Source organism: Crinia signifera, chromosome 2 (genome assembly GCF_055691185.1).
Source record: "Crinia signifera chromosome 2, ASM5569118v1, whole genome shotgun sequence".
Lineage (NCBI taxonomy): Eukaryota > Metazoa > Chordata > Amphibia > Anura > Myobatrachidae > Crinia > Crinia signifera.
Window position 1 is genome coordinate 140961086 of NC_139218.1, and position 10010 is coordinate 140971095.

The following is a 10010-nucleotide window of genomic DNA, read 5'->3' on the forward strand; positions in this document are numbered from 1 at the left end:
GTAACGTGTTTCCGTAGAAATTGGTCTACGTATATGCTTAGCTTCTCTGTTAAGCAGCCTTTCCCGGAAACGATGGGCCTGCCAGGGGGTGTCTTGGAGTTTTTATGTATTTTTGGGAGGAGATATAGTGTCAGTGTTTTTGGATTATCTATCTGTAGAAATTTAAAGTCACTGTTGGAGATGATTTTTTTGTCATATGCTGATTTAATGAAGTTCTGATATTGTCTGGAAAAATCTGCACTGGGACTGAAAATGAGTTTTGAGTAACATTTTTTATCGCAGAGTTGTTTCTGTAGCTCTTGAACATAGAGGTCCCGTGGCCAAAGGACCACGTTCCCCCCCTTGTCCGAAGGTTTAACTATTGTGTCTTGCCATTCAGATATTTCTTTAAGTGCATTCTTTTCCCCTTTGTTGATGTTGTGTGGGTTAGAGGATTGATTGGTGAGCAGTTGATCCAAATCTCTTGACACCAATGTTTGATAAACCTGGACTTGTGGACAGATTTTGTAATCCGGAAAATTTTTTGATTTTTTCATTATTTTGGATTGATCCAGCGGTTCTGGTGCTAGAGTTGATGTTGTGGTCAGATTGCTTTGTAAGTTGTCATCGACATTTGATGACAATTCATACAACATCTGTATTGCTAGGCGATCTTCATCATCGAATTCATTGTTTGGGTCTTGGGGGACTCTTAAAGGATCCAGGGGGGTTAGAGTACAGTCTGTATCTTCTCTTTGTGATTTCTGATAATTTGCAAAGAATTTTTTGAGAATAATTTTGCGTGTAAAGAGGTTCAAATCTTTCTCTATATCAAATCTGTCAGCTGGTGCAGCGGGTGAGAATGAAAGCCCTCGTTTCAAGATAGATTCCTGATCATTGGTTAATTCTCGATTTGTAAGATTGACAATTTTGAGATGAGTTGTGGGGGGAGGTTTGGTGATGGGATTTAGTTGGTCCATTCCCTGAATCTCCTCCTCTCCCTGGTGTCCCCTCTCCAATCTACAGCCTCTCTCTTTCTTCTTCTTCCCCCCCCTGGCCCCGCCTGATCTTTCTCCAGGGTCTCTGCCTGGATTTCGGCCTGCCCCTAAAAAATTGAGATGGGAGAGTCTGGTATCCACCGAATCTGTATCGGATGAGTCTGGTTCGGATGAGGTGTAATTAGAAAAATTTCCCCCCTTATTTTGTGCATATTGTGGTCTTATAGGTCTTGAATTCCACTTAAAAAAATTTTTGTTTTGAAAATCCATTCTATCTCTTTGGAATTTTCTTTTTTTGCGATCTATTATTTCCAATTCATAATTTTCTATTTCTTTCTTGTATTTGTCATAGCGGGTCTGAAAGAGTTCTAGTGTTTCATGGTTTTTCAACCTCTCCCCTAGTGTCGTTATCTCCAGTGACAATTGGGTTAATAATAGTTCGTCATGTTTGATAAGGATTTTCATTAGCTCCTTAGAGCACTTTAGTAGGGTTTTTTCCCATTCCAATTTGAGTTCATTATTGGCCAGGTCAAATGCTGGAAAAATGTTGGGTCTTAAACCCCTCGGAACTAAGTTACTTTTGATATAATTGTCAAAGGTAGTGCGGATCCACACTGTTTTACTTTGCTTCATAAGAGTCAATTTTAAAGCATATAGATCTTCGGACCAGCTGGGGGCGGGACCACTTGATCTGTCAGGATTATCCAAAAATATGGAATCCATATCGCTTCTGAGCTTGTCCCTTCTAGTTTCTAGATCTTTTGCTAGGCTAAAAGATGCCATAATAAGAAACACCTCTGGGGTTTTAATGTGATATTTGTTCTGTATTGGAAATATTCCTTTTTATCAGATGGGTGGTGCTAGAACTCGGAAGTCCGCAATTAAGCAGATAGAGCAATAGTACAAGGTATAGGGGTTTGGGGAGTTCTGCACACACAATTGTATTGACACCCTAAAATTGAGGGGTGGTATTCCACTGAATGTTTGTGGACATCAGTGGGGGTGCTATCCCAAATAAATCAGGATCAAGGACAAAAAAGAAGAAGAAATAATTTGTATTGGATGCACTCCTCAGGACCAATCAAGAAATTTGTGGATTTATTCCTTTTCTGTATTTTTAAAATGAGTGGGAGCTCCTTTTATCTTTATTGTAACAGAATAGGATAAGGAGACAACCACTAATAGCGAAATGGAGAGGTTAAAAATTAACAATGACATACATACATTTAGTGACAATAAAGGTAAGAATTGGTGATATTGAGAATTTAAAATGTAGGTAGGGATGACTGTTGGTTTGTGGTGTATACAGGGGTATATTCCCCACCAGGGTTCTTTGCATGCACTCCTATGATGTTTCCACAGATTGTGTATTGTTTTATTGTGTTTACACTTTTTTGAGAAAGAATATACAAATATGTGCCTCAATGGGTTTTTCTCAAGTGTAATGGTTGCTTTACCACAGGGAATGGTTACAGGTTTATAAGTAGAGAAACAGTGTTGCTATTTCACACTCATGTAGCTTTCACATCACACTTTTAAAACGGTATATTGCCGTTTTTTTGCCTTTTAAAACGTTTAAGGCTGCAGTGTGAAAGTGTCATAGTTGAAATACCATTTAAAGTTAACTGGTATTTCAACACGTTTAAAAAGCAGAGTCCTACCCGTTTTAAAGCCAATTCAGAGCCGTTTTTTGTGCTGTCTGAATGGCACTGAAATGGTATTTAGTAAAAAATAAAGGTTAGAGCACTGTGATAGGCTGTCCCTTGTCTTGTGTCCCTTCCCTGAACCAGGAAATAAGCTGTGGGTAGAAACGTGTTCAGAGGTTAAACGGCTTGACTGGTGATGTGAATGGTACTTAAACGGTATTTTTAAATGGTAATCTGCTGCAATATGAACACTAGACCCGTTTAAAATACCATTTAAAATTACAGTTTTTCAAAACGTTTAAAAATGTTTTATGTGATGTGAAAGCTACATTAGTGTATTATTTGTGTCAATTCACTGAAGTCTGGCGTTATGCCCAGAATTGGGGATATCAGACTTCTTATATGAGTATTCAGAAGCTGAGAGAATGGAGCAGCAGCGCCATCTGCTGACCAATTTTATTAGTGGTACATTTAGGTATAGATCTTATTGCACCACACTGGTATTATAAGCTAGATGGTTGGTCTCAGGCTGGCTTAAATAGTCTCTGCTCCCTTTGCAACCCTCTCTGTAGTAGGATATGAAGCAACCCTTAAGGAGACATCAACACTTGGTATAACATTATTATGTAAGAGAAACAATACATTTTCTGCACTAGCACCAAACAGTCATTTCCCCATACTCTACAGGTAACAGGACACGGAAACAAGGAAATGCAGAGTTTTTGACTGTATATTATGTAATATACAGATTCCAGGGTGGCGTTCCACCCTCCCTTACTTCCGGGTCCGGCAATCCCAGCCGCACGATTGGTTACTAAGAACCATGTGAGAGACCGCGTGACGCGACGTCTTCGTCACGTGACTGACGCGATGACGTCACAAACAGAGAACCCGGCCGGGCTGAGAGCTCAGGGCGGAAGTAGAGGCGCCCTATGATAGGCGCAATGTTACCACATGACAAAAGCGGATCCAGCCATTGGCTGGGCGCTTCTTAATAAATATCCCGACCTCACTACACTCTGGTGGTCAGCTTGAAGAAGCAGTTAGCGAAACACGTGTCCTGTTACCTGTAGAGTTAGGGAAAATGACTGTTTGGTGCTAGTGCAGAAAATTTATTGTTTCTCTTACATAATAATGTTATACCAAGTGTTGATGTCTCCTTAAGGGTTGCTTCATATTCTACCACAGAGAGGGTTGCAAAGGGAGCAGAGACTATTTAAGCCAGCCTGAGACCAACCATCTAGCTTATAATACCAGTGTGGTGCAATAAGATCTATACCTAAATGTACCACTAATAAAATTGGTCAGCAGATGGCGCTGCTGCTCCATTCTCTCAGCTTCTGAATACTCATATAAGAAGTCTGATATCCCCAATTCTGGGCATAACGCCAGACTTCAGTGAATTGACACAAATAATACATTGAGTGTGAAATAGCAACACTGTTTCTCTACTTATAAACCTGTAACCATTCCTGTGGTAAAGCAACCATTACACTTGAGAAAAACCCATTGAGGCACATGTTTGTATATTCTTTCTCAAAAAAGTGTAAACACAATAAAACAATACACAATCTGTGGAAACATCATAGGAGTGCATGCAAAGAACCCTGGTGGGGAATATACCCCTGTATACACCACAAACCAACAGTCATCCCTACCTACATTTTAACTTCTCAATATCACCAATTCTTACCTTTAGTGTCACTAAATGTATGTATGTCATTGTTAATTTTTAACTCTCCATTTCGCTATTAGAGGTTGTCTCCTTATCCTATTCTGTTACAATAAAGATAAAAGGAGCTCCCACTCATTTTAAAAATACAGAAAAGGAATAAATCCACAAATTTCTTGATTGGTCCTGAGGAGTGCATCCAATACAAATTCTTTCTTCTTCTTTTTTGTCCTTGATCCTGATTTATTTGGGATAGCACCCCCACTGATGTCCACAAACATTCAGTGGAATACCACCCCTCAATTTTAGGGTGTCAATACAATTGTGTGTGCAGAACTCCCCAAACCCCTATACCTTTTCTGGGAGTGCCCCTGATAACGCATCCGATGCCCAGCCATTGGGAGGGAAATTGGCAGGGGCCTCCATCTCCCCATGGCCATTGCAGTGGCTGCAAACAGGGGAAATCACATTTGCACATTTGCTAAAAACGGCTGTTTTAAACGATTTTCTGCTGAAAATCACCTAGTGTGTATGGGCCTTGTTTTGTGTGCTGTAAAGGTAAATATAAAGCACCTTGAGTCCTATTTGGGAGAAAAGTGCTATATAAATAACATTATTATTATTGTTATTATTATTTTTAATGTGCATTAAAGGCATAAGTGTGTGGCATAACCTGTAAACGAAATACTACTATGTATCGTAGTGTTTATAATGTATACTAGTAAGGTATATAAGGGGTGCTTCTGTGTGTCGTAATGTGTATTAAGAGCATTACTGTGTGGCATAACATGTAAAAGGTATACTACTATTTGGTGTATTGTGTATAAGGAACATTTCTGTGTGGCATAATGCATGAAAGGAATATTTTAGTGTTGCAGAATTATTATAAGTGGTACTACTGTGTTGTATAATGTGTATTAAGGGCATTTCTGTGTGGCATAACATGTAAAGGTTATACTACTATACAAAATTGTGTCTTCGGCATTGTTGTTTTACATGGCTGTAGTGCGTGTTGTATTTGTGGAATTTGGAAAAAGGCATCAAAGAAGGCCTTTATAGCATTGATATTTTGTTCAATGATAGTTAAGACATCAGAAACAATTTACCCACTGTATACAGATTAATGTGCAATTAATGTGCAGAGGATACTGGGTTATGTTAGGAAAGTGATTATGACCATCTGAGTCAAATGTAGACTACAAATACTCAGGTTGTTTCCTTACAAAAGGATTTTTTATCATATATTGATTATATTTTCAAAATATACAGTATACTAATAGTACATTTAAAGTAAGGTACAGGTGAAAATCAGACCATAAGTTTTGTGTAACGCAAAAGTCATATGAAGTTGAAAAAGAATTAAAATAAGACTTTGCAAACCAAAGTATTCTACCCTGCATTTGATGGCAGCTCAAAGATATGTTGATAATGAATTGAACTATAAAGTCACACATTTATCCCACCAAACTTAAACTTGCCATAAGGTGGCAGCATATACCAATAAGCAACAATACACACAGCTAAGTGTATACCGAGTAATTCATGGCCAGAGGTTTTATGAGGGAAAGCAATGTAATGGGTATAAAGTCAGACTGTGGCTGATCTGAAGGTATCAAAGTATACCTACGTGCAGATTTGTAGATAAACACTGTCAATTTTTTTTTCTTAATGAGGATTCTTTAAATCTAAATTCATAGCTTACAGGAGAGAGGGCACCCAGTTCCAGTACTGGTCACAAGATGGCAGCCTTATACAATAAAATCATATTACACTACAGCAGTGGTTCCCAAACTTTTTTGAATCACGGCACCCTAAAGCATCAAAATATTTTCAAGGAACCCCTAGGCCAAATGCTTCTTATCGAGAAATTCAGAAAAAAAAATATTAAATGAAGTGCATTGTGTTTATATGGAGGTTATTCTGGTTGGTGCGTAAATTTCCGAATTTTTTTGGAGCGGTCCGCACGCCACGCTGTGCGGACATTGTACGAAGAAACGCCCACTGGTCCTCCGCATTCGGACGGACTCACACTTTAAGAACAGGGCGTGTTTACGGACGACATCCAAACCTTGCATGTGCGGTGGACACACACATATTCTGCACCGACTTACAGTGTCTGCACGGTCTTACCGCGTCAGAACGGACGGGAACCTGCCCGTACGCACCGATGCGGTGTATTATCGCAAAACTCACCACTATTATCTGAACTCAGAAATCGGTCACAAGACCCACTTATGCAATTAGGGCCCCTCATTAAAAAGTGTTTGTTTGGAATCAATTAAATCCTAATAGATACTTAAACACATTACTACCACATTCATTACAGACATTAACCCTTACATCATGTGAAGTGCTATTTATTCATTGTCACCCCTTTATCTAGGTTTTATGTATGCATATTATATCATAATTGCACCTCAAATGCAATATTCTACAATGTGCTAATTATTACTAACACATACTAAAGGAAACTTAACAACAGTTATAAACACAGTGTGTGTGTGTATTTTGTTGTTTGGATAATGTAAATTGATCTACAATTATAGTACATTTGTGTATTGCAAGGATGTGCACACTACAATAACACATCTATGAGACTGTGTGATAAATGGACCTATCAGCATTCCATTGGTCCTTATGAATCCAGGCGATCTATTTATTCATTAGCACTGCATTGATTTTCAGATATCGTTACATTATTCATTAAGTGGAGCATCACAGGGTTATCAGAGTAACAACGGTGACCACACCACCCTAAATAACTCCTAAGAGTGTATCTCAATATATATGTACCTAATCAAGGTATAAAAAGTCTATTGGTATGTTTATTTCATATACCCCCTTTTTTTCACTAAGGTGGACCTGGGAAATTATGGTCTGCACTTCCTTCTATAGTTCCACGTGAGGAACTACCCACCCTCTCCTCTCTCCTCTTGTTCTCCTCATTTGTTCCTTCTCCCAGCCTCCTATATCCAGAATTATCTTTTGAATCTGCTCTGAAGTTCCATTCCTTTACGGCATTGTTTCCCCACCTTTTAGATCTTGGTGTATTACCCCTGAAGAAGTTCCTAGGGGACGAAACGCGTAGGGTTTCTCGCATGATCATTCTACACCTATGGTCGAAGTCATATTGAATTACAATGATCCACCGAAAATCTCTGTAAACGATTTCAAACAAATGTATTTTAAATTGTTTTACTGTGTAGAATAAATATTTTGTACTTTTACAATTGTGGACTGGTGAAACCATCTTCTGAGCGCAGCTCTACACCTTCTCTCTTAATAACACATCTATATACAGTATGTACCTTTTGCTACTGAAAAATATTCTAAACAATTTACACATATACTGTTTAATGTAAAAAAAAAACACACAGACAACTTCTAACTGTGAGCAACTATTTATTTTTTAAACAAAATATTTAAAAGTAAAATTTTCAAAACAAAAAAAATTACATCAGCAGGTCAGTTAAGTCCTGCAGATCTGCCAGGACTAGGTGCAGGTGCGCCCTCAGTCGCAGGAGGGCCCCACGGACACCCTCATCTGCTTAGGTAGGCTCATCTGTGGGCATGTTAAAGGGGGTAAAATTAGTAATGATATTCATGAATACATTTAACATAGTCATACATAAATCTAATAAATGCAAGGTGACATGTATATATATAGAGACATATCTAAATATATATGACACATACATATATACATACATGCATACATACTAAATGTAAAGCCTGTTTTTGTCCCTCTACCCTTTACTCTGTAGAAGACCTCACAGTCATAGTGCTCCTTCTGAATCACAACCCACCCATGAGTAAGCTATGAGAAGCATGTAATGAGCTCCACCAATAACAACTCATCAAAAAACGCTCAGTGTCTGTTCTCTGATGCAACGTGGCATGGGACTGAGTCAACTCTCAGGAATGCACAGTACACTTGTGCAATCATGGATGGCTTGGCTGCTGATGGTCTGCTCCATAAATCATTTTCATATTGCCAGTTAGGTGAAGCTGCAGCACTAACCCACTCCCATGCACAAAATCATTATTAAGACAAAATCAACCAACAATTATGTTTGCAAAAATACATGCCAACCACAGGGGGTGTCTAGCTAGAGGAGGGCCCAGGGGCACTGACCACTTGTGACTCCATTAAAAGCCACGCCTGTCCATACTCCATTTATGCAATACTTAATCTAGTTTAGAAATATCAATCAACTATAAACTCTATTCACCTATATGAGGCTACAGATTGTACGCTTGCAGCAGGGGTATGTAACCCTAAGGTGAGCAAGTCATCCCTTTAATCCAGGATCCAGATTAACTACACAGGTTCTGTGGCAGTTAAAATCGAGCTGAAAGCCATCCCCAGGACCTGTGTCATTAAGATGTGTCCTGGATGAAAGGGATGACTTGGTCACCCTATCTAACCCCTAAGTGTCTGTTGCTACCCACTTTGTTTTATTACTCTATACTATTGTAAAACACAATTGATTCACCAGTGCTACATTACAAATAGTAGTCCAAAAAATTAGTAATGATGCATTATGTATACATACCACTTTCATCCACCTGCACCACCTCACAGGCCTTCTCCTCCTCCAGCTCGACCTCCTCCACTTCATCCCTGGCCTCCTCCACCGCCACCGCCACCACCTCCTCCTCCACCTCCTCCGCCACCACCTCCTCCTCCACTTCCTCCGCCACCACCTCCTCCTCCACTTCCTCCGCCACCACCTCCTCCTCCACTTCCTCCGCCGCTACCACCTCCTCCTCCATCTCCTCTGGCACCTCCTCCCGGCTCTGCTCCTCCTCGGCCTCCTCCCGGACCTGTCTTGCACATTCACGTTCTGTTAAAAAATAAAAAATGCAGAGTGTTAATTAAGGCACATGATTTTTTCATTCATCATTCACCAAAAACAATGACATATTATACCCACATTACAGCATGTCAAACAGGAAGTCACACATATATAATGAATGATTTTTCAAATCATTAACAGCAATTTACCCACATTTACATAAATAATCTATTTAAAACATTCATTGGTCAATATGTAATATTTGCATAAAAACTCACATCTTGCGATCTGTAGCCTTAGGCGTTGCAGTAGCTCAGGCTGCCGGCACCGCAGATCTGACCACCTTCGCTCCAATTGGGCCACGGACCTCCGCACCTGTGTGCGTGCGAAGATCCATCTGCGGGCTGCATGATAGGCCTGGCGCTTTTGTGCATTTGTTATAAAGGGCCCCGCACGCCCTAGCCTGGTCTCCATTACAGAGACCAGGGCCCTTAGCTCAGCAGCACAGAATGGCGCAGCACGATGGGAGGTCGCCATTTTCCCAATGGGGCACCACAAACAATCATGGACTGTAATTGGTTGGTAAGATTGTTATTTGGTATCAACTTTATTGTTCATTTTTAGTACATTAACAGCGTGTATGCGCCACAACAAACGGCTAAAACATCGCATGGCAAAACAACACTTGTTTAGGTTGGCATCGCTGAGCTAACCTTGCCAGTACTTAGTATATTCAAAACAGACAGGGTGAAAGAAGTTTGAAAACCAATATAATCACCAAACATGGCAAAAAACAACAGGTGAAATAGTGTGCCACAATATACAGTTACACATATTTGTACAAGCTCCTACATTAGTCAGCCTTATTGTTCAGAAAGCAATACACCACTAACATACAAAATAGTGCTATACCTTT